This window comes from Dendrobates tinctorius, unplaced genomic scaffold (genome assembly GCF_039654945.1).
Source record: "Dendrobates tinctorius isolate UK_male_01 unplaced genomic scaffold, ASM3965494v1 ptg000006l, whole genome shotgun sequence".
Lineage (NCBI taxonomy): Eukaryota > Metazoa > Chordata > Amphibia > Anura > Dendrobatidae > Dendrobates > Dendrobates tinctorius.
The window spans coordinates 18,133,932-18,159,144 of NW_027361674.1; the positions used below are offsets into that span (position 1 = coordinate 18,133,932).

General features: G+C 43.3%; 1 long non-coding RNA gene across 1 annotated transcript in view; it reads left to right on the top strand.

Moving 5' to 3' along the window:
• LOC141085738 (uncharacterized) overlaps positions 1 to 25,213 on the top strand; it is a 97,912-nt gene that overhangs the window by 34,693 nt on the left and 38,006 nt on the right. The window lies entirely within an intron of this gene.

Consider the following 25,213-nt stretch of genomic DNA (forward strand, 5'->3'; position numbering starts at 1 on the left):
AATGGTTAACTATATGTAAACCATGTGTCATTTCATGTCGGGCAGGAGCATAATTATACAAAAGCCGGCAAATGTTTCTGCGGCTATTCTGCTATGATGAACTGTATGAATGTCAAATATATGTATAAATGTGTCTCTATGACATGTATAAAATATATATATATATATATATAATATTGTGTCTAGATCTATTAATTCGTTTGTGTGGGGAAACCTGTCATTGGGCTCCATTATATGTCCATTTTGCTATCCAGCGAGAAAATCTCGCCAGATGGATGTCAAAAGGATGCTTACATGCGATTAAAATCGCATCAATGAAGAAAAATCGCATCAAAAACGCATCACTGGTTAAGATACCTTTTGTGCGATTTCGGACCGTTAAAATGGGACCGATTTTTTATTCGTTGTGTGTGACTCCAGCCTTACTGTCACATTCTGCCCCATGTCTCAGTTTCTGCCCCCTCCTGTGTCTCACTGTCACATTCTTCCCCATCCTGTCTTACTGGCGCATTCTGCCCCCATCATGTCTTGCATTCTGCCCCCATCATGTCTTGCATTCTGCCCCATCATGTCTTGCATTCTGCCCCCATCATGTCTTGCATTCTGCCCCCATCTCTCCAATCCTGCCCCCGAGTCTCCTTTCCGCCAGGGAAACATATTGCCCCTTTCAATAATAAAATAAAATAAAAACTTTTTTCTTACCTGCCCTCCCTCCTGTGTTAAAGATGGAGCTGCAGCTGTCTGAGCTTAAAGGACCTGTGATGACATCATTATCATGTGATCAGGGGGCGGGCTGATCAATGGTGAAGGCCTGTGGTAATGATGACGTCACCACAGGTCCTTCAGCACTTCTGTAGCTCTGATGTCGGCCGCTGTGGGGGCACTGCTGATGTGTGCACTGCAGGCCCGGCCGCAGCGCACACTTGGGGCCCGCCTGGCGCCCCATGACATGCAGCACTTGGGGCCCGATGACTGGAAGCACAGGAGCGGGGCCCCTAATCTGCGGGGCCCCCTTCTGTACTGCTGTTCACGGTGCCCCATACAGCATTAAGGGCTGCCATTCCCTGATGGCGGCCCTGATTGCCAAACTTGAAGCGTGATCACCGAACAATCAAGCGTTTCATGGCAAATATTCACAGGGTCGCAAGAAGCATGTTGATAAAAAAAGGCGCAAAATAACTGCCCATGAATTGAGGAAAATCAAGCGTGAAGCTGCCAAGGTGCCATTTGCCACCAGTTTTGCCATATTTCAGAGCTGCAACGTTAATGGAGTATCAAAAAGCTCAAGGTGTGCCATACTCAAGGACATGGCCAAGCTAAGGAAGGCTGAAAACGACCACATTTCAACAAGAAACATAAGATAAAACGTCAAGACTGGGCCAAGAAATATTTTAAGACTAATTTTTCTAAGGTTTTATGGACTGATGAAATGAGAGCGACTCTTGATTGGCCAGATGGATGGGCCCAAGGCTGAATCAGTAAAGGGCAGAGAGCTCCACTCCGACTCAGACGCCAGCAAGGTGAAGGTGGGGTACTGGTTTGGACTGGTATCATCAAAGATGAACTTGTGGGACCTTTTCGGGTTGAGGATGGAGTGAAGCTCAACTCCCAGATCTACTGCCAGTTTCTGGAAGACACCTTCTTCAAGCAGTGGTACAGGAAGAAGTCGGTATCGTTCAAGAAAAACATGATTTTCATGCAGGCCAATGCTCCGTCACATGCATCCAAATACTCCACAGCGTGGCTGGCCAGTAAAGGTCTAAAAGAAGAAAAAATAATGACATGGCCCCCTTGTTCACCTGATCTGAACCCCATAGAGAACCTGTGGTCCCTCATAAAATGTGAGATCTACAGGGAGTGAAAACATTACAGCTCTCCGAACAATGTCTGAGAGGCTGTTGTGGCCGCGGAACGCAATGTTGATCATAAACAGACCAAGCAACTGACAGAATCTATGGATGGAAGGCTTTTGAGTGTCATCGTTTAAAAAAGATGGCTATAATGGTCACTGATTTTTTGTTTTGTTTTGTTTTTGAATGTCAGAAATGTTTATTTCTAAATTTTGTGTGGCTCTATTGGTTTACCTGGTGAAAATAAACAAGTGAGATGGGTACATACAGTATTTGGTTTTTATTAAGTTGCCTAATAATTATGCACAGTAATAGTTACCTGCACAAACAGATATCCTCCTAAGATAGCCAAATCTAAAAAAAAACCCCACTCCATCTTCCAAAAATATTAAGCTTTGATATCTGAGTCTTTTGGGGTTGATTGAGAACGTAGTTGTTATTCAATAATAAAAAGAATCCTCTCAAATACAACTTGCCTAATAATTCTGCACACAGTGTATATATTGGAATCACTCAAAAAAGTAATACAATTTGAAAAACAGTGCCCCTGAACATATTATTCAAAATTGCTTTCAGGTAGTTCATTAACCCTTCATGTACGTTTCAGGAATTAATGCAAAGTGACATGACGGGAATTAAAAAAAATTATTTTTACCACCTAAATGTTTTTAACGTCTTAACAGGTCACTATAATTGGAAGACTCTAAGGCCGTTACTTGGCCATGAATTGCCATCGCAAACACCAGGACATGATCAAGATCTCAGGGTGCCAATGCGGTTAAAGAGGAATCCCCCCCCACTCTGTTAACCATCTAGATGTTGCAGTCACTATTTAAAGCAGTATTTAAGGGGTTAAACGGCCCTGGCTGGTGCCAACACTGATCATGGCTGATGCAGCAAGTTTTCAGCCATAGTGTACAGCTAATAGCTGCTGGATTGTCACCTGTCGGAGAATGCTATTATCTTATATCTCAGGTCAGCTTTAAGTCGTATTGGTGGTCATTAAGGGGCTAAACAGTTCTTGAATTTGATGTATTGGAAGCGTACATCATAATCCATCCTTGGACATTGAATGTCAGATATACTGTATGAAGCCGGCCTTAAACTATGGAATAATCTAGATATGTTACACTAAAGTGGAGTATTCTTTTAAATATTCTAAATATTATTGTCGGTGAAGGCTATCTACTCACTGATACTGTAGTAGAACATGGACGCTTAGAATAATGTCCTCTGAAATCCTTGTAACGTGCTATCTACTTAGTTTACTTACAATAAAACATTTAGCATTGTAACCACCAAGTTGAGTTGTTTTTTTTTTTCACCCATCTCAATTTATGCTTTTTTCCATATTCCATTAAGCATCTATTAAAAATCAAACAGAAACGAATGGGAAGCATTGAATGGGAGCATTGTCGCCTACTATTATATCCTGGTGAATGCAGTGTACTCTGATATTCACTTTCTCTTATGAAGCTGTGATATATTATTTAGACTGAATGTGATTGTAGCATTGACCATGGAAACTGTTTCATTTCAGTGTACAAAGAAGTAACATAAGGTTAAAGGGAATCTCTTACCTCCTTTTTGGACTATTAGCTGAGGCCACCTCCATCAGGGGCTTATCTACAGCATTCTGTAATGTAATGACACCTGAAAGATAAGAAAAACAAGTTAGATTATACTCACCGGGGGCGGTGGGTGTCGCGGTCTGGTCCAGTGCCTCTCATCTTCTAGAGATGACGTCCTCCTTCTTACTTCTGCCGCGGCTCCTGCGCTTCCTACTATATCTGCTCTGTTGAGGGAAGAGTTAAATATTGCAGTGCGCAGGTGCCGGGAAAGGTCAGATAGGTCCGGCGCCTGTGCACTGCAGTACATTACTCTGCCCTCAACAGGGCAGATAAAGTACGCCTGCGCAGGAGTCGCGACAGAAGTAAGAAGGAGGATGCCATCGCTAGAAGATGGGAGGCACCGGATCGGACCGCGACACCCATCGGACCGGACTGGACCCCGGGGTGAGTATAATCTAACTTATTTTTCTTATCTTTCAGGCTTCATTGGGGCTTATCTACAGCATTACAGAATGCTGAAGATAAGCCCCTGATGCGGTGGCCGCAGCTAGTAGTCCAAAAATGGGGTGACAGATTCCCTTTAAAAGAGTACATCCAAACTTTATAATATGAGGAATGTCTTCCTGAAACTTGTATAACAGTACCATAATAACAGCAAACTATTATATATGAGTGAATGCAACAAAGACCAAAGAAGTTGGAGGACTCCAAATACTATCTCCAATCACACACAAAAAAAACAACCTTAATGGCTGTAAAATTTAGCTGAATATCAATTATTTCAAGTGAATCTATAGTTACATGGCAGGGAATTGCATATACTGCAGTTTTCACTTACAGTTATTAGAATTGCCCTCTCTGTGAGCAGGAGAAACTCAGAAATCAAAAAAGTTAATTTTTCCACCTTTCTGGACAACTTTTTTCTTTAACCTAAAGGCATGTATTTTTGGCTAAAAATCATTCTTGCCTTTGAGTTTAATCAGTTTAAGACCAGGCCATTTACCACCGTTACTGACCAGCCAAATGATTTGGTTTACTTCACTGGTAGACATAGGAGATGTACTCTGCTACCACCACCAGGAGACTGACACTAATATTTACAACTAAGAAAAAAGTCTGCACTCACCTACTGGCAACCAAGCTATTCAGTTTACTTAGTGTCACTAGGAGACAGACATGGGTCTGCAGCTTCAGACCAGTTTTTGCGAAAAAATGTATTTTTCATTTTTTAGTTTAATTTTTTTTCCTACTAACGCAGTCAACATTATGTGATTAATGGTACGGTCCTTTGCTTTTCTTCTGCTTCCTGCCTCATCATCCCAGAGCAGGCATGTGCATGGAGTGAAGACCAAACTGTAGATCAAGCCGAAGATTAGAGTCGTCTGAAAATTACCAGCATCCATTCTTCAAGACAGGAGAGTAGAACTCTCCCCGCTTCCTGCTTCATTACGCTAGCTCCCTGCTCAGCGAAGCTCCCTTCCTTCCTTCTTTCTATCCCTTTTCCACTCATTTTTTTTTTTCTACGTTCATAATCATATCATCTCTCTTCTTCCCTTTCTGAGTGTATGGGTCACCCTCGCACACCCAGGGCAGCGGGGTACTCGATACCGGGCCGGTGTCAAGGTGGGGATGTGTCACAGCAGCGGCGACCCGGTCCGTGGCCCTGGGCGCCCAATATCAATGGCGGTGATGTTAATGGTGTTACAGTTTAGTAGAATAGTTCGTGACGCCACCCGTGGTGTTTGGCAAGTAAGATGTTGAGCCAACGCTGCATGCAGATCCGCTGGGACTGATGGTGTGGTGCAGCAAAGATGGTGTAGCTCCCCACAGGTGGAGCTGTAGTCCCAGGGCAGTGTAGGTGCAATGGATGAGGAGAGGCGCAGAATGGTATGGAGGCTGGTACCCAGGTGTAGTGGTGCGGGAATAACTGGAGGACAACAGAGTATGCGGTTCCAAAGCTTTACTCACTGTTTGCAGTTCACACAACTGCCTGCCTCCGCACTGTGTTCTTCTGGTCAGGGCCCCAGCCAACCTCCAGGAAGGATAGGATTCTCCCCTCCACACTCCGCCAATATGTACCTTACTGAACGACTCCTCCAATGCTCCTTTAGGTGCGAAGCACTGCAGTACTTAGTTACCCTGGAATGCCTCTCTCTAGGTGTTCCTAGTCTCTACTTGTGTGACAGACAGCTGTAGCCTGCTTCGGGACTCCTCTCTGCGTCCCGGCTCACTATTCAGTTGCTGTTGTGTCCCAAGTCTATGATGGGAGCAAAGCGTTAGTGGCTCACTACTCCTTCGGTGTCTGTTGCCGGACATAAAGATCCAATCAACCTCGGGGACCGGGCCCCGGCCTTTGCGCTCTTTGGACTGGAAGGGTTCTCTCTCTTTCTCAACCTGCTTCCCACCGTCCTTCTATTCTCCTTCGTTCCAATCTGTTCTATCTCTCTTATGGAATCTGTAGTCTCCAGTCTACGTCTCTTTCCTTCTGTTCCTTTCCCATGCCAGCTGGCTCAGGTCACTGAGGCAGCTGCAGCACTCCTTCCTCCATCCCTCTTCCAGGGATCCTCACTCCTGTCTGAGTGACTTCCTTTCTCTCACCCTCTGTCAGACTGACCTCAGACTGATCTGAAATCCTACACCTTCCCTCTCTTTTATAGCTAACTCCACCCGCCTCCCCAGCACCTCTCTTGTATTACGAAGCCAGGGACCACAAAAGGCACCCTATGACCTTTCCAGCATAAAGCATGGATGGGTCCCTGCTGAACTATCCTGTGTGTGGGGTGCAGGTGTGGAGTGTGGTTAGGAGTTCCCACCTTACCTGGATGGTGGGGCACTACACCTTAGAAGAAGGTGCAGTACCTCTGTGGCGACTGAAGCCTCAGGGGCGCCACATGTACCTCTAGCCTTTTTACCGCTCACGAGCCCCTCCTGTAATCTAAATGGCATTCTGGAGCCTTAGCTGGGACTGGATTTAAAATTTACCTTCCCGCTTCAGTGGCAAGCTAGTCGAACCAGTGGGCCACATCCCTTCCCTCCTTTGGCCAATCAGATGCTTGCAATAACAATTCTCTCACTCTGCAGCATCCCTGCCCCCTTCTCCTTCCCAGGCAGCACTATTTTCTTCCTCTTGCTACTTTCCACAGACCTACCTGCATCTCCTACATTTTTCCTGGGTCCCTTACCACTCCTGTCACCAGGATCTCTCCTCCAGTGCTCCCAATGTTCTCACAGTTTCTAGTCTGGCAGGTTGCATGCCCTCGGACACCACACAGAAGCCCACAGCAGACTCATCCACTCTAGGTGTAATGCTCACGCCCAGACTGGACGGCGCGAGCGTGAGGTTGTGGCCCCACTATGCCACAAACAAGACTAACCTGGAAGGGGTGTGACTTAGCAGCTACCCTGGTGTTCACTGGAGCCTCTGATGGTGAGGTCAGGCTTGTGTGGCAGGTAGCTGCCAGGTACCACTCCAGGGCGGTGTCTGGCTGTGGCAGCTGATCCCACTGAGAGACTGAACGCTAATAACAGGTGCGGGCAAGTACAGACGGGCACGACTGGTACTCTTGGCAGGCAGGTGGGCATGGCTGGCACTCTGGCAGGCGGGCATGACTGGCACTCTGGCAGGCAGGCGGGCACGGCTAGTGGGACTGGAACTGGTTCGGGTAAGACAGGAACATAGGTAGTTACGAGTGGGATAAGGGAACAGGTAGGAACCAGTTCATACTGGAGGGACAGGAACCGGTAGGAGCCAGTACAGACTAAAGGGACAGGAACCGCAGGGAGTGGAGTGGGAGTAGAGCAGAACCACAGGATGTGGAGCAAAGCAGCACCGCAGGGTGCAGTACAGAGCTGAACCACGGGATGCAGAGCAGAACCGCAGGATGCGGAGCAGAGCAGAACCACAAGGTGCAGAAGAGAAGAACCGCAGGTTGCGGAGCAAAGAGCAGAGCCGCAGGTTGCGGAGCACAGAGCAGAACCGCTGGTTGCAGAGCTGTAGGGGGGTGAGATAGAATTACCTCTTTGCTTTCCTTTCTCTAATTGTCTTTGATCTACTAATGTTTACATATTGTTAATTTTGATTATGTCTATGATGAATGTTTGTGGCACTGCTACATCAGAACATGTATTACCACTCATCTTTTTGGTAATGCCACATTTATATATGTGTTACCATGCTTTAGAGAATGCCTCCTTAGTGCTACACTGAATATAATATAAAGTGATGTATATTGATATCCATGTATAGATTAGGGTAAGTGCATCCTTTTGGGGACATTAGAGGTGGGCACTTTAGTAGATAGATCTTATACATAGGGTAAGTTGTGTTAGTTCTGTTGTGTGCCACTAGATGGGGGCATACTAGTGGACCTTGTAGGTATAGTTTATAATCCTGTTCATAGAGGGTTAATTGTAGGAGGTGCACGCATGCCAGTCATTCCAGCTCTCGCTGCTGGTAGTGTACTTTGCTTGCATATCTTGTAATAAAAAATTCCTTTGGGTCAACCCATGGCAAACTGCCCTGCCTGCACCCCGCCACCCTCACTTCCGTCCTCGAAGACCTCCTGGTCACTTACAGGGAGCAGCTACCCATTGCTCCAGGTACCTCAACCACTAACCTGAGTGATTCCGACCCACTGAGCACTCCGCACCAGCATGACAGAGCACGTCAGCAGTCCAAGTGTCCCAGAGTGAGTTCTTCATCCCAGGTCTCAGTCTCCATTGACAACTCCCGACACTGCAGTCAACATGACGCTTTACCTCTCCAGAGGCTCAGTCATATCAGGTATTGGATCACCATTCTTCTCCAGATCTGAATTCTGCTCAGGATTCTAAGCAGAGAGATTTAAAGTAGTTGAAAGTCTTGTTTGGCCAGTTAACCAAATCCTCAACATAAAAGAAGTGGACCCCTCACCATCTGCAGACTCCGTATACTAAAGGAGGGTCAGACATCCTGCCAAGTGTTTTTTTAACCACTCTGAAGTCAGTGAAGCACTGGACAATGAATGAGCCCAACTAAAAAAAAAACGTTTTTACAGGTGTAAACATGCAGAGATTTTGTTTCCTTTTCTGTAGATCTCATTGCCACCTGATTATCCTCTGGATCTATGGATACTCCCGTGTTCAGACAGACTGTTCAAGTCCACGATCCTTCCAATCTTTGATGCAGTTGTGGTGCCCCTGAGGCTCAGTCGCCACAGAGGTACTGCACCTTCTCCTAAGGTGTAGTGCCCCACCATCCTGGTAAGTTGGGAGCTCCTTTCCGCACTCCAACACCTGCATCCCACACACAGGATAGTTCAGCACTGATCACATTGCGGCTCATGCTTAGAGGGTAGCAGAGCACCTCTGGTGATTCCTTGCTTCGTAACACGAGATGTGCTGGGAGGTGGGTGGAGTTGAGATTCATATAAAAGATTGGGAAGGTTTAGAATTACAGGTCAGTCTGGGGTGAGTCCCAGAGGAGTGAGAAGGACAGTCAATCAGGAGAGTCTGAGGACGGGTCCGAGGAGAGAAGGAGTGCTGCAGCTGCCTCAGTGATCTGAGCCAGCTGGCACGGGAAAGAGAAGAGAAGGAGAACGTAGAACTGCAACCTAAGCTTCCATAGAGAGAAAGACAAGTACGGAACGAAGTAGTAGGAGAACAGAGAGGAGGAGTTGGTTGGATAGGAACCCTGTCTATAGGTTCTCAGCGCAAGGCCGGGGCCCGGTCCTCGAGGTTGTATGGACACTTATGGTTCTGCAGCAGACACCGGTGGAGTAGTTGGCTGTAAATGCACTACTCCCATCCAAGACTTGGGACACAACAGCAACACGGATAGAGAGCCGGGATCCAGGAGGTCCCTGATCAGGCTACAGCTGTCTGTCATACAAGTAGAGTTGTTAGGAACATCTGACAGGAGGAACTTCAGAGAACCACGGTACTGGAGCTCTTCACACTAAAAGGCGCAATAGAGGAGTCGTTCAGGAAAGGCACATGTTGACGGAGTGTTGGAGAGGAGAGCCCTGACTTGCCCGGGAGGTTGATTGAGTCTCTACCCCGGAGGACACGGCACGGAGGCAGGCACCAGTGTGTACTATGAACTGTGAGTAAAGCTTTGAAACTGCAAGCTCTGGTGTCCTCCATTCATTCGTCGCTAACACCTTCAGCACCGCTACATCTGGGTACCAGCATCTATACCCTTCTGCGCCTCTCCTCATCCATTGCACCTACACTGCCCTGGGACTACAGCTCCACCTGTGGGGAGCTACACCATCTTTGCTGCATCACACCATCAGTCCCAGTGGATCTGCAAGCAGCATTGGCTTAACATCTTACTTGCCAAGCACCACAGGTGGCGTCACGAATTTTCCATATAAACTACATTACAAACATCATCCGCCATTGATATTGGGCGCCCAGGGCCACGGACCGGGTCACCGCTGCTGTGACACATCCCCCCTGACACCAGCCCGGTACCGAGTACCCCACAGCCCTGGGTGAAGTGAGGGCGACCCACAGTCTCTCTAAAGGACCCCACAGGCTACCATGTGGAATCCTTGGCCAAGTCCGCTTTTGAAGCTGCAGGTTTGTCGCTGTTTTTATCCTTTACTGCAGCCTGGGTTGCTAGGCCGTCATGGTGTGATAAAGCATTTATGCCAAAGCATGATCACCGGGTCGCCTCCCTTGGAACTGGCAGACCTTGCAGACCAGATTACCCAGGCAGATAAGTGTGTATGTTCTGCCTCTCTTTATGCTGGTGGCTGCTCAGCACATGCTTCAAGCAATGTGGTGGATATCCTCCGCATCCTTTGACTTAAGGCGTCGAATCAAGGACCATGTATTCAAGCGGTCCCTCGTGATCTTACCCTTCCATGGATCTCGTCTATTCAGGGAAAAGCTGGATAGGATCATTTCAGATGCTACAGGTGGGAGGAGCACCCTGATTCCGCAGAAGAGAACCACTCCTACTTCGTTTAATCGAAATCCTCATCACTTTTGCCTTTCGTCAGCTCCCGCCTACCTGCCTAGTAGAGAGATCAGCTGTTCCTCAAGAAAAGAAGAGACTCTCCTTCAAGCTGTCTACTTCCTGACATGCACTCAATCAGTCATTGACTTGTTGTGCACCAGAAGCAACAGATTTTTCCCTGCATGAATGGGTATCCCCACCTAGGATCACTCTTTAGGTGGACAGCCGCCTCATCTTTTTTCTAGATGTGTGACTCTTCGTGATCAACTGTGCCTGGTTCCGAGAAATCGTCTCCGTCAGCCAGTTACAATATTGAATTTTCTCCTTCTCTTCAAGACTGTTGTTTCTGTCTCATCTTCCATGGAACCCTTCCTTGACGACCATTTTTTTCCAATCCACTTTCTCTCTTCTGCTGTCAGGCATCATTGTTTCATTTCTTACCTAGGAATAATTCAAAGATATTTTTCAAACCTTTTAGTCATCTACATCCCATCTGAACGTGAAACTGCTGCACAAGCGAGTTTGTTTATGCCAAGTCAGGATAGAGTCTCTTTGCATAGTTGTTGCCTCCATGGAACTCGGATAATAATATTCTTCAGTGAATATTCAGGATATCAAATCTCCACCTTCCATTTTTTCTTTAGCAAACCAGAAGTTTCTCTGCTTTGCTGTCAATCACTCCCATGTTCAATTTGTGGCCCTCCCCTCCGGGTTGGCCAAGGTTCCCCGAGCTTTCACAAAGGTCATGGCTGATGTCATGTTTCTTCGGTGTGTCAAGTGGATAGTGCTCATCACACGGTGCCTCAATTTGCTACAGGTGGTAGTCGCTCAGATTACCTGCTGAGGGAATTGTTTTTACACATTTCACACATTTATACATATTTCCCACCCTGGGGACTACTTTTGGATGTCCCATGGTTTCCATCTTTTGCCTAATCCTTTGGAACATTTAAATCTTCTATTCATTGCTTTATATGTTTGTATGTTTGGGAATTATTTTGGATTATTATATCTATCCCTGGTCTTCTTAAGGGTTTTGAGTGCTTTTAACCTGTTTTTTTTTTGTGTAATGTCCATTTGCCCTTATACTTGATTTTTAATAAAACATGTCTTTTTGTTATCATTAGGGTATGCACTCATAGTTGCTACGCAACTTTTTCTTCTTTCCCTCTCTGAAATAACAAAAAAAGCACAATTCCACAATTTTTTTTTCATTATTTGCAGCGCTAATTTTATAGTAAAACTGACTGGTAATATGATTCTTCAGATCAGTACAATTATAGTGATACCAAACATGCATTGTGTTTGTTTAATTTAAGTGGTAAAAAATAATTTTGAAATGTCAAAAAAACAAAATTCGCTTGTGATGCCAAGACCCGTAACGTTTTAAATTTTTGGGATATGGAGCTGTGTGAGGGCTTGTTTTTTGCATCTTGAGCTAATGTTTTTATTTAAATCATTTTGGTTTGGTACAATGTTTTGATTGCCTCTTATCACATTTTTTTGTGCTGTTGTTGAGGCCGAAAAACAGCAATTCTGGTGTTTTGATTTTTTTCTCGTTAGGCCATTTACCGCTTATATTAATTTATATTAATGTAATATTAATTTATATTTTGATAACTCAGATATTATTAAATGCAGCAGTATCAAATATGCATATTTTGTTTAAAGTTTTTTTTTCTATTTTTTATGGTGGAAAAGGGGAGTGATTTTAACTTTTTTTTCATATTTTTTAAAACTTTTGTTTTTACTTTCCACTGTAGTTCTTAGTACCTGTAGAGGAACTGAAACTGTGATCGTCCATTCATTTGTGCTACAGTGAAGGAAATTATTAGTTCATCCCTTGCTTATTTTGTAAGTTTGCCCACTGACAAAGACATGAACAGTCTATAATTTTAAGGGTAGACTAATTTTAACATTGAGAGATAGAATATCAAAAAATAAAATCCAGAAAATCACATTGTATAAATTATATAAATTTGCATTTTGCAGTGAGAAATAAGTATTTTATCCCTCTGGCAAACAAGACTTAATACTTGGTGGCAAAACCCTTGTTGGCAAGCACAGCAGTCAGATTTATTTTTGTATTTGATGATGAGGTTTGCGCACATGTCAGGTGGAGTTTTGGTCCCCTCCTCTTTGCAGACCATCTTTAAATCTTTAAGATGTTGAGGCTGTCGCTTAGCAATTCTGAGCTTTATCTCCCTCCATGAGTTTTCTATGGGATTAAGGTCTGGAGACTGGCTAGGCCACTCCATGACCTTAAAGGGAACCTGTCAGCAGTTTTGGCCAATATAAGATACAGCCAGTGCATTTCAGGGCTTATCTACAGCATTCTAACCTGAAAGTCCAACCTGAAACATAAGAAAAATAAGTTTTATTATCCTCACCCGGGGGGCGGTCCGGTCCGATGGGTACTGCAGTGCGCAGGTGCCGGACCTCTTTGACCTTTCCCAGCGCCTGCACACTGCAGTACTTTGGTCTGCCTTCAACAGGGCACATAAGTACGCCAGCGCAGGAGCGCGATGTTGGGGAGCTATGAAGCAACAGGAGAGCAGCATTGCAAGAAGATGGGAGGCGACACCCTTCGGGCACATAGAGTTTCCTAAATGTCAGAGTCTACTAATTTATGGCACGGGTTTGGGAGTGTCCACTCTCTCAGTTATTGGCAGAGGGGTATAGCATATGTCCACCAGCACTGGAGATTATGTGCTTCTCTGACTCCACAGGCAATTCTATTTCACCAGCTTAGACCCCCTGAGGATGATTCGGGAGGCAATATGTCAAGTTCTTCAGATGATTCACACAGTGGTGGCTTAAATGGAACCTGTCATGTCCTGCTCGCTGTGTACTGAGCAGTGACTGAAGATATTCCTTTAACACTTCTATGATTGAAACCAGCAGCTCCCAGTAAGAATAAAGCAAATTTTCTCCCATTAGCCACCCTTTTAGTAAGGTGGCCTGACAACATTTTAACAATATTAACCAGCAGATTATCCCCATATCTGCAGGTTAATAGCATTTTGGGGCATGGCAGGTTCCCTTTAAAATGTTTAATACATTAGTGGCTAGGACAAAAAACTCTTGAAATAGCATCTATTATTATAGAAAAAAAACTTCCATGGAGGGGAAGTTGTCAGCATTTTCCTCAAGCATTTTCCTCTGTCAAAACTCAGCAGGTATCCTGATGTCTATAAAATGTGTGCAAATACCCTCAATGTCAGACTGGGGTGTATTGGATCACCAGAGTAATTTTTTTTTTCATTTGCCAAGCTTCCCTATGTGCTGCAAGTTCAATTTTAAAGGGAATCTGTCACTAGATTTTTTTTTTTCTACCTCATCTGACAGCAGCATAATGTAGGGTCAGAAACCCTGATTCCAGCAATGTTAGTTTTATTGCTATTATTATTTCAATCACTTATATAGTGTCATTCATTCCACAGCGCTTTACTGACATTATCGGCACTGTCACTTTCTTTACTTTTGCTGTTTTTATAAAAATCATGGTTTTCTCTACTGCAGATTTAGCAGTTCTTTGAATGCTGAGCTCTGTATAACCCTGCCCACCCTACTGATTGGCAGCTTTCTGCCCATGCACAGTGTACACAGAAAGCTGACAATCAGTGGTGGTGGTGGAGTTTGAACTACATGGCAGAAAGTTTTCGTGATTTTATCAAACTACAGCAAGGAACCCAGTAAGTAACACATTGCTGGAAATACTGTCTCTGTCTCTGTCATGCTGAGTTTGAAAAAAAAAACTGGCAACAAATTCCTTTCAATTCTTCTTTAATTCCTTCCAGCTGTAGTCATTTTTAATTTTTGAGACTTTTTTTTCCTTCCTCTCTTTCGTAAGCCATAATTTTTATATTTTTCCATCAGCTTAGCCATCCATATGTGAGCTCGTTTTTTTTGTAGGATGAGTTGTAGTTTTGAATGACTTCATTCACCATCTAATGTACTGAAAAATAGATTGCGTTCCAAGTGAAACAGTGAACAAAATCTAATTAAATTGTTTTGTTTTATTTTTTCAATTTTGCTTTTGTGGTGTTTGTTCTGTGATAAAAATGGTCATGCAACATGATTATCCAGATCACAATGATGATGGCAATACCAAACTTGTATATATTTTTTTAAGTGGTGAAAAAATTCATACATTTCTTAACCCCTTTCTGACACTGGACATACTATTCCATCCAAGTGCTCTGGGACTGAAAGCATCATCTTGTCCTACAAAAAAACAAGCCGCCATATAGCTCCATCACCAGAAAAATAAAAAAGTTATAGCTCTCAGAATAAAGCGATGCAAAAATAATTTTTTATACAAAATAGTTTTTATTGTATAAAAGCGCCAAAACATAAAAAGATATACAGTAAATGAGGTATCGCTGTCATCGTACTGACCCAAAGACTAAAACTGCTTTATCAATTTTACCACACAAGGAACGGTATAAATGCCCCCTTCCCCAAAGAAATTCATGAATTGCTGGTTTTTGTTCATTCTGCCTCCCAAAAATCGGAATAAAAAGCGGTCAATAAATGTCATGTGATCGAAAATTGTACCAATAAAAATGACAACTCTTCCCGCAAAAAAACAAGACCTCACATGACTCTGTAGGACAAAATATGGTAAAATTATAGCTCTCAAAATGTTTTGATGCACAAACTATTTTTTGCAATAAAAAGCAACTTTTAGTGTGTGAAAGCTGCCAAACATAAAAACTTGCTATAAAAACCCGCTATAAATAGTAAATCAGACCCCTCTTTATCACCCCCTTAGTTAGAGAAAAATAAAAAACAAAACAAATGTATTTATTTCCATTTTCCGATTAGGGTTGGGGATAAGGTTAGGGTTGGGGCTAAAGTTAGTGTTAGGGTTGGGGCTAAATATAGGTTTAGGGTTGGGGATCAAGATAGTGTTAGGGTTGGGGCTAAAGTTAGGGATAAGGTTGGGGCTAAAGTTAGGATTAAGGTTAGGGTTTGGATTAGGGTTAGAGTAAGGTTAGGGGTGTGTTAGGGCTAGGTTTGTGGTTAGGGTTATGGTTAGGGTTGTTATTAGGGTTAGGGGTGTGTTGGGGTTAGGCTTGGAGTTAGAATTGTATTTATTTAAATTTTCCCATTAGGGTTGGGGATAGGGTTAGGGTTGGGGCTAAAGTTAGAGTTGGGACTAAAGTTAGCGTTAGGGTTGGGATTAGGGTTATGGTTGGGATTAGGGTTGGAATTAGGGTTAGAGTTGGGATTAGGGTTAGGGGTGTGTTAGGGTTAGGTTTGCGGTTAGGGTTATGGTTAGGGTTGGGATTAGGGTTAGGGGTGTGATGGGGTTAGGGTTGGAGTTAGAATTGGGGGGTTTCCACTGTTTAGGCACACCACGGGCTCTTAAAACGCGACATGCATCTGATCTCAATTCCATCCAATTCTGCGTTGAAAAAGTCAAACGGTGCTCCTTCCCTTCCGAGCTCTGCCATGCGCCCAAACAGTGATTTACCCCCACATATGGGGTATCAGCATACTCAGGTCATATTGCACAACATCTTTTGGGGTCCAATTTCTCCTATTACCTTTGGGAAAATAAATAATTGGGGGAAAAAAGATCATTTTTGTCAAAAGAATAAGATTTTTTATATTTACGGCAGTACATTATAAATTTCTGTGAATCACTTAGGGGTTCAAAGTGCTCACCACAATTCTAGATAAGTTCCTTAGGGGGGGTCTACTTTCAAAAGTGGTGTCACTTGTGGAGGATTTCCACTGCACAGGCACATTAGGGGCTCTCCATACGCGATATGGCGTCCAATCTCAATTCCAGCCAATTTTGCATTGAAAAGTCAAACGGCGCTCCTTCCCTTCTGAGTTTGGTAATGCGCCCAAACAGTGGTTCACCTACTTATATGGGGTATCAGTGTACTAAGGACAACTTTTGGGGTCCAATTTCTTTTGTTACCCTTGCTAAAATAAAACAAATTGAATTTGAATTAAATTTTTTGTGAAAAAAGTTAAATGTTCATTTTTTTTAACAATTCCAAAAATTCCTGTGAAGCACCTGAAGGGTTAATAAACTTCTTGAATGTGGTTTTGAGCACCTTGAGGGGTGCAGTTTTTAGAATGGTGTCACTTTTGGGTATCTTCTATCATATAGAGCCCTCAAAGTGATGTCAAATGTGATGTGGTCCCTAAAAAAAATGGTGCTGTAAAAATGAGAAATCACTGGTCAACTTTTAACCCTTATAACTTTCTAACAAAAAAAATTTTTGGTTCCAAAATTGGGCAGATGTAAAGTAGACATGTGGGAAATGTTATTTATTAACTATTTTGTGTGACATACTTCTCTGTTTTAAGGGCATGAAACTTCAAAGTTGGAAAAGTGCGAAATTTTAAAAATTTTCGCCAAATTTCCGTTTTTTCACAAATAAACCCAAGTCATAGCAAAGAAATTTTACTACTAAGATGAAGTACAATATGTCACAAGAAAACAGAATCACCGGAATCCATGGAAGCGTTCCAGAGTTATTACCTCATAAAGGGACAGTGGTCAGAATTGTAAAAACTGGCCTGGTCATTAACATGCATACCACCCTTGGGGGTAAATGGGTTAAAAAAAGCAAAATCAATCAAATTGGTTTGAGTTGCCATTTTTAAAAACCCGTAGTTATTTTTTTTTATTTGTGTGAGAGCTTTTTTTTTTGTAGGACAAGGTGATGTTTCTGTTTTTACCATTTAGGGTATACACAACGGCTTAGTCACTTTTTGGGCGCAGTCAGACGGCCGTATTATTCGCGCGAGGGTCGCATAGCAATCCTTGTACTGTTGTTGGCTCTCCTGACCTAAGCGTGACAGCTACATAGAAATACAAGCTGTCACTCTCAAGTCAGAAGAGCCAATGGCCAGTCCAAGGATTGCGCGATGACTGAAAAGCTGCAATTCTGCAATTTCGCTTTTTTTGCTATACGTTGGCTACTGTATGGGTTATATATTGTTATATTCTTATAGATTGAACTTTTAGAATAACAAATATATGTATATACAGTAATATATATATTTATATATACTGTATATATATTCAGTTTTTAAATATCTTTATTTTTAATGAGGGAAGAAAGGTTAATGGGGGAAAAAAGTGATTCTAATTTTATTTATTTTTTATTCTTTTCAATAGCTAGATAGATGAATTCAATATTTATTTGATAAGATTACAATTGGTAGTTGCTGTATCGCATAAATGGAATCATGACACAACGCCATATAGGCCTTCATCAGGTATATGAAAGAGTGTATCACATAAAGGATATTTATACCTGTCCTCATTGTTTGTGGGTTTGGTTTACTCCTATAAGGAATCCAATCTCTAAAGCTTTTATTCTTACGAATCACCAGAGGGATTCTTAGTAAAAGTCAGTTCTGAGCACCCTAATTGGACAAATGATATAAAAATATATCTTGTGTCTAAAATATTCCAAACTACCATATCAAGTGTCACAGTAAATGAGTTTTAATAACTCTTGTCATCAGGGCACATACCCGTATATATGCGAGTATAGACCGACCCGAGTATAAGCCGAGGCCCCTAATTTTACCACAAAAAACTGGGAAAACTTATTGACTCGAGTATAAGCCGAGGGTGGGAAATGCAGCAGCTACTGGTAAATTTAAAAAATAAAAATAGATACCAATAAAAGTAAAATTAATTGAGACATCAGTAGGTTAAATGTTTTTGAATATCCATATTGAATCAGGAGCCCCATATAATGCTCCATACAGTTCATGTGGGCCCCATAAGATGCTTCATACAAAATATGCCCCATATAATGCTGCACAAAGGATAATGGTGCTACCATAAGATGCTCCATACAAAATATGCCCCATATAATTCTGCACAAAGGATAATGGTGGCTGTTATGATTGGGTCACCGAGGAGGAAAGCAAGACCAAGCTAAGCCACAGAAAACCAGAAAGGTTGGTAACTAAGCGGATTGTAGACCCTTGATCCTATCACAACAACTAGCAGTAGCCGTGGAGCGTACCTACGATGATCCTAGACGCCTCGACACAGCCAGAGAACTAAATAAGCCTAAAGCAAGAAAGGGGAAATCTAAACTGCCCCAGAGCAGACCCCAATAAATAGATAGCCCCCAAGCATATATTGTCGGTGAGACAAGATGAAAACACAAACGCTGGTAGGAAAATAGACTGAGCAAACGATGGGGCCCACACTACTTAGACAGGACAGGAAAGGAAAGACTGCAATCACGCAAAAGCCCTGCAAAAAATGCCCAACACGTCTGATAGGAAAATACTGAAGTCACTAGACTTCGCCCACTATATCAGCACTCTGGTATATTCTGAAAGTAGAGCAAAAAGAGGCCAATCTAATAAGGGACAAAAACAAACTGGCACAAGCAGTAACATAAGGATGGAAATTCAGCACAGCCCCAGCCGGAGCTGGCTGACCACACAAAACTGAAATAGACAAAACCAGATCAAATGTGAACAATAGCAAAAGAACACTTAGCTGAGCATGCAGGCACTGAGCTGGAAACTAAGACCTCAGGAGGCAGGAAAAATCACCAGCAGGGATAGAGGGAGTCGGCTGTCTTAAATCCAGTCAGAAACTCCAGATCTCCAGTCATCCTCCTCATTATCAGGTGGCAGGCCTCTGTTAATTAGATCAGCTCCATCACCTCCAGTAACCACCAGATGGAGCCTGGAAAGAGAACCCGCGACCCCTCTGTCAATACAACCAGCTTCACCACCTTCACTAGTAACCAGAGGTAGGCCAGAAAGCGAATTCACAACAGGTGGCCCTATAAGATGCTCCATACAAAATATGCCCCATATAATGCTGCACATAGGATAATCGTGGCCCTATAAGATGCTCCATGCAAAATATGCCCCATATAATGCTGCACAAAGGATAATGGTGGCCCTATAAGATGCTTCATAAAAAATATGCCCCATATATTGCTGCTGCTGCCATTTAAAAAAAAATGACATAATCACTTCTCGTCGCTGGGAGCCAGGCGCCAGTGTCCTGAGCAGGCGGGCACACCGGCGCGCTATGGGGGTCAGGTGCTGATGTTGCCGCTGGCTCAGGTCCCCGGCACTGGCAATATTTACCGGTCACCGCTCCATCACTGCTCGCCGCTCTGTCTTCCAGCTCTCTCTCCAGTGACGTTCAGGCAGCAGAGGGCGCTGCGCGCACTACCTATGTCATCACACCCTCTGACCTGAACATCACTGCAGTGGGACCCGGAAGTTAGAGTGGCACGCTGCGATGGAGCAGGGACCGGTAAATATCGCCAGTTCCAGTGGCCTGAGCCAGCAGCGACACAGGCATCTGACCCCCCATAGCGCGCCGGTGTTCCCACCTGCTCAGGACATCAGCACCTGCCCCCAGTGTCACGTGGTGAGTATGTAATTTTTTTTTCAATCGCAAGGACCGTGACTCGATTATAAGCTGAGGGGGTCTTTTTGAGCCCATAAAGGGGGCTGAAAAACTCGGCTTATACTCGAGTATATACGGTAGTTCTTTGAAATTATTTTTATATATCTAATGTAATGACCTATGTTCATACGGGGATCCAATGGATCTTGACATTGGTAATCACATGTAACGAATGTTAACCCTATTGCCTCCATTATGTGTCCCTTAGTGTGAAACGTGACATGCAGTGTGTCATTGCACACAAACAAAAACAGCCAGAACGCGCCCAGAACAACCGCACCACCCTCCAGGTGTCCAACCCCGAGGTCTCCTCAAACTACCCCTCGGTATCCAGATGTGTTTATCCGGTTGTAAACTCCCGAGCCTATAGATCCAGTAGGACTCTTTTGCATTCAAAGTGGTTTTTCTATGCCTGTTGGATATGGGAATTTGTTCCAAAGCAGTTACTAGTATAGAATCAAAGTTTTTATTGTGTGATAGAGTGATATGTTTGGATAGACTTTGATTAAAAAACCCTACTTTTACATTGTGCTTATGACCGTTCATGCGTCTACGTAGTGTTTGTGTGGTCTGGCCTACGTATTGAAGTCCGCCTTCAAATGACACCGCATATATGACAAATTCTGAACTGCATGTAAGTTCCTGGGCGAAATTGAAGGTGGTACCAGACTTTTTTATGTTTAGTGTTTTTAACTAATCTTACAATAATAACATCTATTTCCACATTTGAAAACTCCTATTCCATCAGGATCTTTACCAACACCACTATTGACAGGTTTTATTTTGTTCTTTACAATGCTGGGTTTTGAGTGAACCAATTCTTTCAATATTGGATCCTTCTTTAGGGTGTACCAATATTTATTAAATAGTTTTCAAATTACTATATTACTCCTATTGAATGTAGTGATAAAACTATATCCCCATCTTGATGTATTTACAACTTTTTTGGTTTTGTCTGTATTTAGACAATCATTTTGACTGAGAAGTAAATTTCATTTGTATGGAGATTGAACCGATATTTTGGGATTTTTTTTCTCATTAAATCTGGATAGTAAAACTTGTGACTGTTTTACATAATCCCTTGTGGAAGTTCAGTTGCACCTAATGCAGTGAAACTGGCTGGATGGTATATTTTTCTTCCACCTGGGATAATGTGTTTTGAAGAAATCTAGGTAACATTAGTATCCACTGGCTTGAGTTCTACTTTGAATGGAATGCTGCCAAGTGAATGTTTCAAGGTCTAGGAACATAATTTTTTCTTTTGAAAAATTTGTTGTGAAAGAACGTCCCCACTTGTTTTTTTTCAGTTCCTCCACAAAGCTTTTAACCACATATTCTTTGCCTTTCCATATTATGAATAAATCGTCTATATAGCGGCGGTAGTATATGTTGGCGAAACTTGGAGCGATCCGAGTCCTCATCGCAGTCCCGAACTGGAGGTATAATTTATTTTGAAAAGAGAAGGCATTATGTTCTAAAATGAATCTTAAACCCATCAAAAGAAATCTTCTTTATTTTGCCAATACACTAGGGTCACTAGGTGGCACCAAAATCATCATTTTATTCATTTTATCCATTACACCATAAAGGTTACCATTTGGGAACATTCTGTTGTCTAGTAATGGAGGAATTCGAAAATATTAACAAGTGCAAACAACTACTAGTAAACTTAAGAAAGTATTAATATCTTTGAGACGGCTACAAAATAATGATAAAATCACAATTAGACAATGAGACCTGGATATGGCCATAACTACAGTATGGGGAGGTAAATACAATATGAGGACCTGGATGGGGCCCTAACTACAATATGGGGACATAACTATGATATGGGGACCTGGATGGGGACATAATTACACTATCAGGACTTGTTTAAGCAATATGAGAATGGGTTTTTGTGACAAATTCATATTTCTTTTATTTAGAAACAAAAAGGTAGAATAACACAAGAACAAAGATGACAAAGAAAGATGCACAAACTTCGCGGTGGAGCACGGTTATTGGTGCAATCAATATGAAAGTTCTGAAAAAAAATCTTCCAAGGGCAAACAGGAGCATTGTACAGCCACACTTATGCATGTAAGAATGCTTGGCTAAAATTGCCAAAGTGGCTGTTGTGCATGTAAGCCCACCATATTTCTCCAACAGTGTCCAATAAAGTGCTTGTGCATACCAAAGAGGTAGATCAATTTATTGCACTCATACCCATGTTGGCAAACCAGAAGTCCCCAGGACCTGAAGAGAACCCAAATGTGCGTTTCGCATGTGTGATGTTTTGCTTCCTCGGCTGGATATGGTGACATGGATGGTGACATATCTACAATATGGGGACCTGGATGGGGACATAACTACAATATTGGGACTTGATGGGGAAATAACTACAATATGGGGACCTAGGTAAGGGGACTTTGATACAGGGACATATGAGGACCTTGATGGGGACATGACTATAATATGGGGACCTGGATGGGGACATAACTACAATATGAATGGTGACCGGTCTGCAAACCCTGTCTTATGAGGAAAGGTTGCATGATGTGGGAATGTTTAGCTTGCAAAAGAGAAGACTGAGAGGAGACTTAATAGCTGTCTACAAATATCTCAAGGGCTGTCACATTGTAGAAGGATCATCTTTATTCTCATTTGCACAAGGAAAGTGTTAGGCGTCAGGTTTCTGCATCTGCTCTGCAGGAATCTGGAGCCTCACATTCTGCGGTCTCCTGCTGTCTTTCTACTACAGAGGAGATTACTTTGCAGCAGACCGCTCCAGAGACTAAGTCCCTTTGTGCTCCTACTGGGCATGCTCCCGAGACGATCTCCCATTGGAGATGGGGAGTCATGTGCCCAGGTCCTGTTCCAGATCTCATTGGTCCATCTCGGAGGTCTGGAAGGTCCCGCACGGCTATGAAAAGCGCGCATGGCCATTCCGCCATGCGCTAGTATAGACTATACTGCTATGTGTGAATGGTGACGGATGTATGACTCTGGTGACTGACTGACTCATTTGAAACACCTTCCCTCTGATATTACGCATGGTGATAGGGAATTAGTTTAGTAGTCAGCGCCAGTCAGTGGCAAGCCTTAAGCCACTGTGCTCACCGCACCGCTACGCTAGCGTCCGACATCGCGCTTGCCTTCCAGCCTTGTCGTCGAGCGGCAGTGTCCTACGCCGCGCTGCAGTTGCAGCCCCCTTTGGCGCCCGCAGTAGCGACTCTGCACACATGGTAGGTCTAGAAGGATGCAGCTCCTCTGTCTTAGGGCATGCTCCTGTGACCAGATACCGTGTGTGCATTTTAACTTAACTCTGTAACACTAACAGGTTCAGTGGTCTTTGTGTTTTTGTGTTGCGGCATTTGTGTGTGTGAACAGAGCCCGCTCTGCGCACTACGGGTGAAGTTGAACCCGTGCGCATTATACCGCCATATAAGCGAGTCCGCCATCACTCAGCAGCGGTTGTAACTCCTACTGCACGGTGGACCCCGAGCGGCGAACGCACTTTATTATCATTTTTATTTAGTGCATTCCGCCGCTCCTAACAGAAAGACTAGAAGCAATGGGATGAAACTGAATGGGAGGAGACACAGATTAGATATTAGAAAAAACTTTTTGACAGAGTGATCAATGAGTGGAACAGGCTGCCACGAGAAGTAGTGAGTTCTCCTTCAATGGAAGTCTTCAAACAGAGGTTGGACAGGCATCTGTCTGGGACGATTTAGCGAATCCTGCTTTGAGCAGGGGGTTGGACCAGATGGCCCAGGAGGTCCCTTCCAACTCTACGATTCTATGAGGACTTGGATGGGGGCATATCTACAATTTGAGGACTTGAATGGGGACATATCTACAATATGAGGACATTGATGGGGATATAACTTCAATATGGGGACCTGGATGGGGACATAACTACAATATGAGGTCTTGGATGGGGACATAAGTCCAATATGGGGACATACAGTTGTGGCCAAAAGTATTGACACCCCGGCAATTTTGTCAGATAATACTCAGTTTCTTCCTGAAAATGATTGCAAACACAAATTCTTTGGTATTATAATCTTCATTTAATTTGTCTTAAATGAAAAAACACAAAAGAGAATGAAGCAAAAAGCAAAACATTGATCATTTCACACAAAACTCCAAAAATGGGCCAGGCAAAAGTATTGGCACCCTCAGCCTAATACTTGGTTGCACAACCTTTAGCGAAAATAACTGCGACCAACCGCTTCCGGTAACCAGCAATGAGTTTCTTACAATGCGCTGCTGGAATTTTAGACCATTCTTCTTTGGCAAACTGCTCCAGGTCCCTGATATTTGAAGGGTGCCTTCTCCAAACTGCCATTTTTAGATCTCTCCACAGGTGTTCTATTGGATTCATGTCTGGACTCATTGCTGGCCACCTTAGAAATCTCCAGTGCTTTCTCTCAAACCATTTTCTAGTGCTTTTTGAAGTGTGTTTTGGGTCATTGTCCTGCTGGAAGACCCATGACCTCTGAGGGAGACCCAGCTTTCTCACACTGGGCCCTACATTATGCTGCAAAATTTGTTGGTAGTCTTCAGACTTCATAATGTCATGCACACGGTCAAGCAGTCCAGTGCCAGAGGCAGCAAAGCAACCCCAAATCATCAGGGAACCTCCGCCATGTTTGACTGTAGGGTCTGTGTTTTTTTTCTTTGAATGCCTCTTTTTTTCTCCTGTAAACTCTATGTTGATGCCTTTGCCCAAAAAGCTCTACTTTTGTCTCATCTGACCAGAGAACATTCTTCCAAAACGTTTTAGGCTTTTTCAGGTAAGTTTTGGTAAACTCCAGCCTGGCTTTTTTTACGTCTCAGGGTAAGAAGTGGGGTCTTCCTGGGTCTCCTACCATACAGTCCCTTCTCATTCAGACGCCGACGGATAGTGCGGGTTGACACTGTAGTACCCTCGGACTGCAGGGCAGCTTGAACTTGTTTGGATGTTAGTCGAGGTTCTTTATCCAACATCCGCACAATCTTGCGGTGAAATGTCTTGTCAATTTTTCTTTTCCGTCCACATCTAGGGAGGTTAGCCACAGTGCCATGGGCTGTAAACTTCTTGATGACACCGTGCACGGTAGACACAGGAACATTCAGGTCTTTGGAGATGGACTTGTAGCCTTGAGATTGCTCATGCTTCCTCACCATTTGGTTTCTCAAGTCCTCAGACAGTTCTTTGGTCTTCTTTCTTTTCTCCATGCTCAATGTGGTACACACAAGGACACAGGACAGAGGTTGAGTCAACTTTAATCCATGTCAACTGGCTGCAAGTGTGATTTACTTATTGCCAACACCTGTTATTTGCCAAAGGTAAGTTACAGGTGCTGTTAATTACACAAATTAGAGAAGCATCACATGATTTTTCGAACAGTGCCAATACTTTTGTCCACCCTCTTTTTTATGT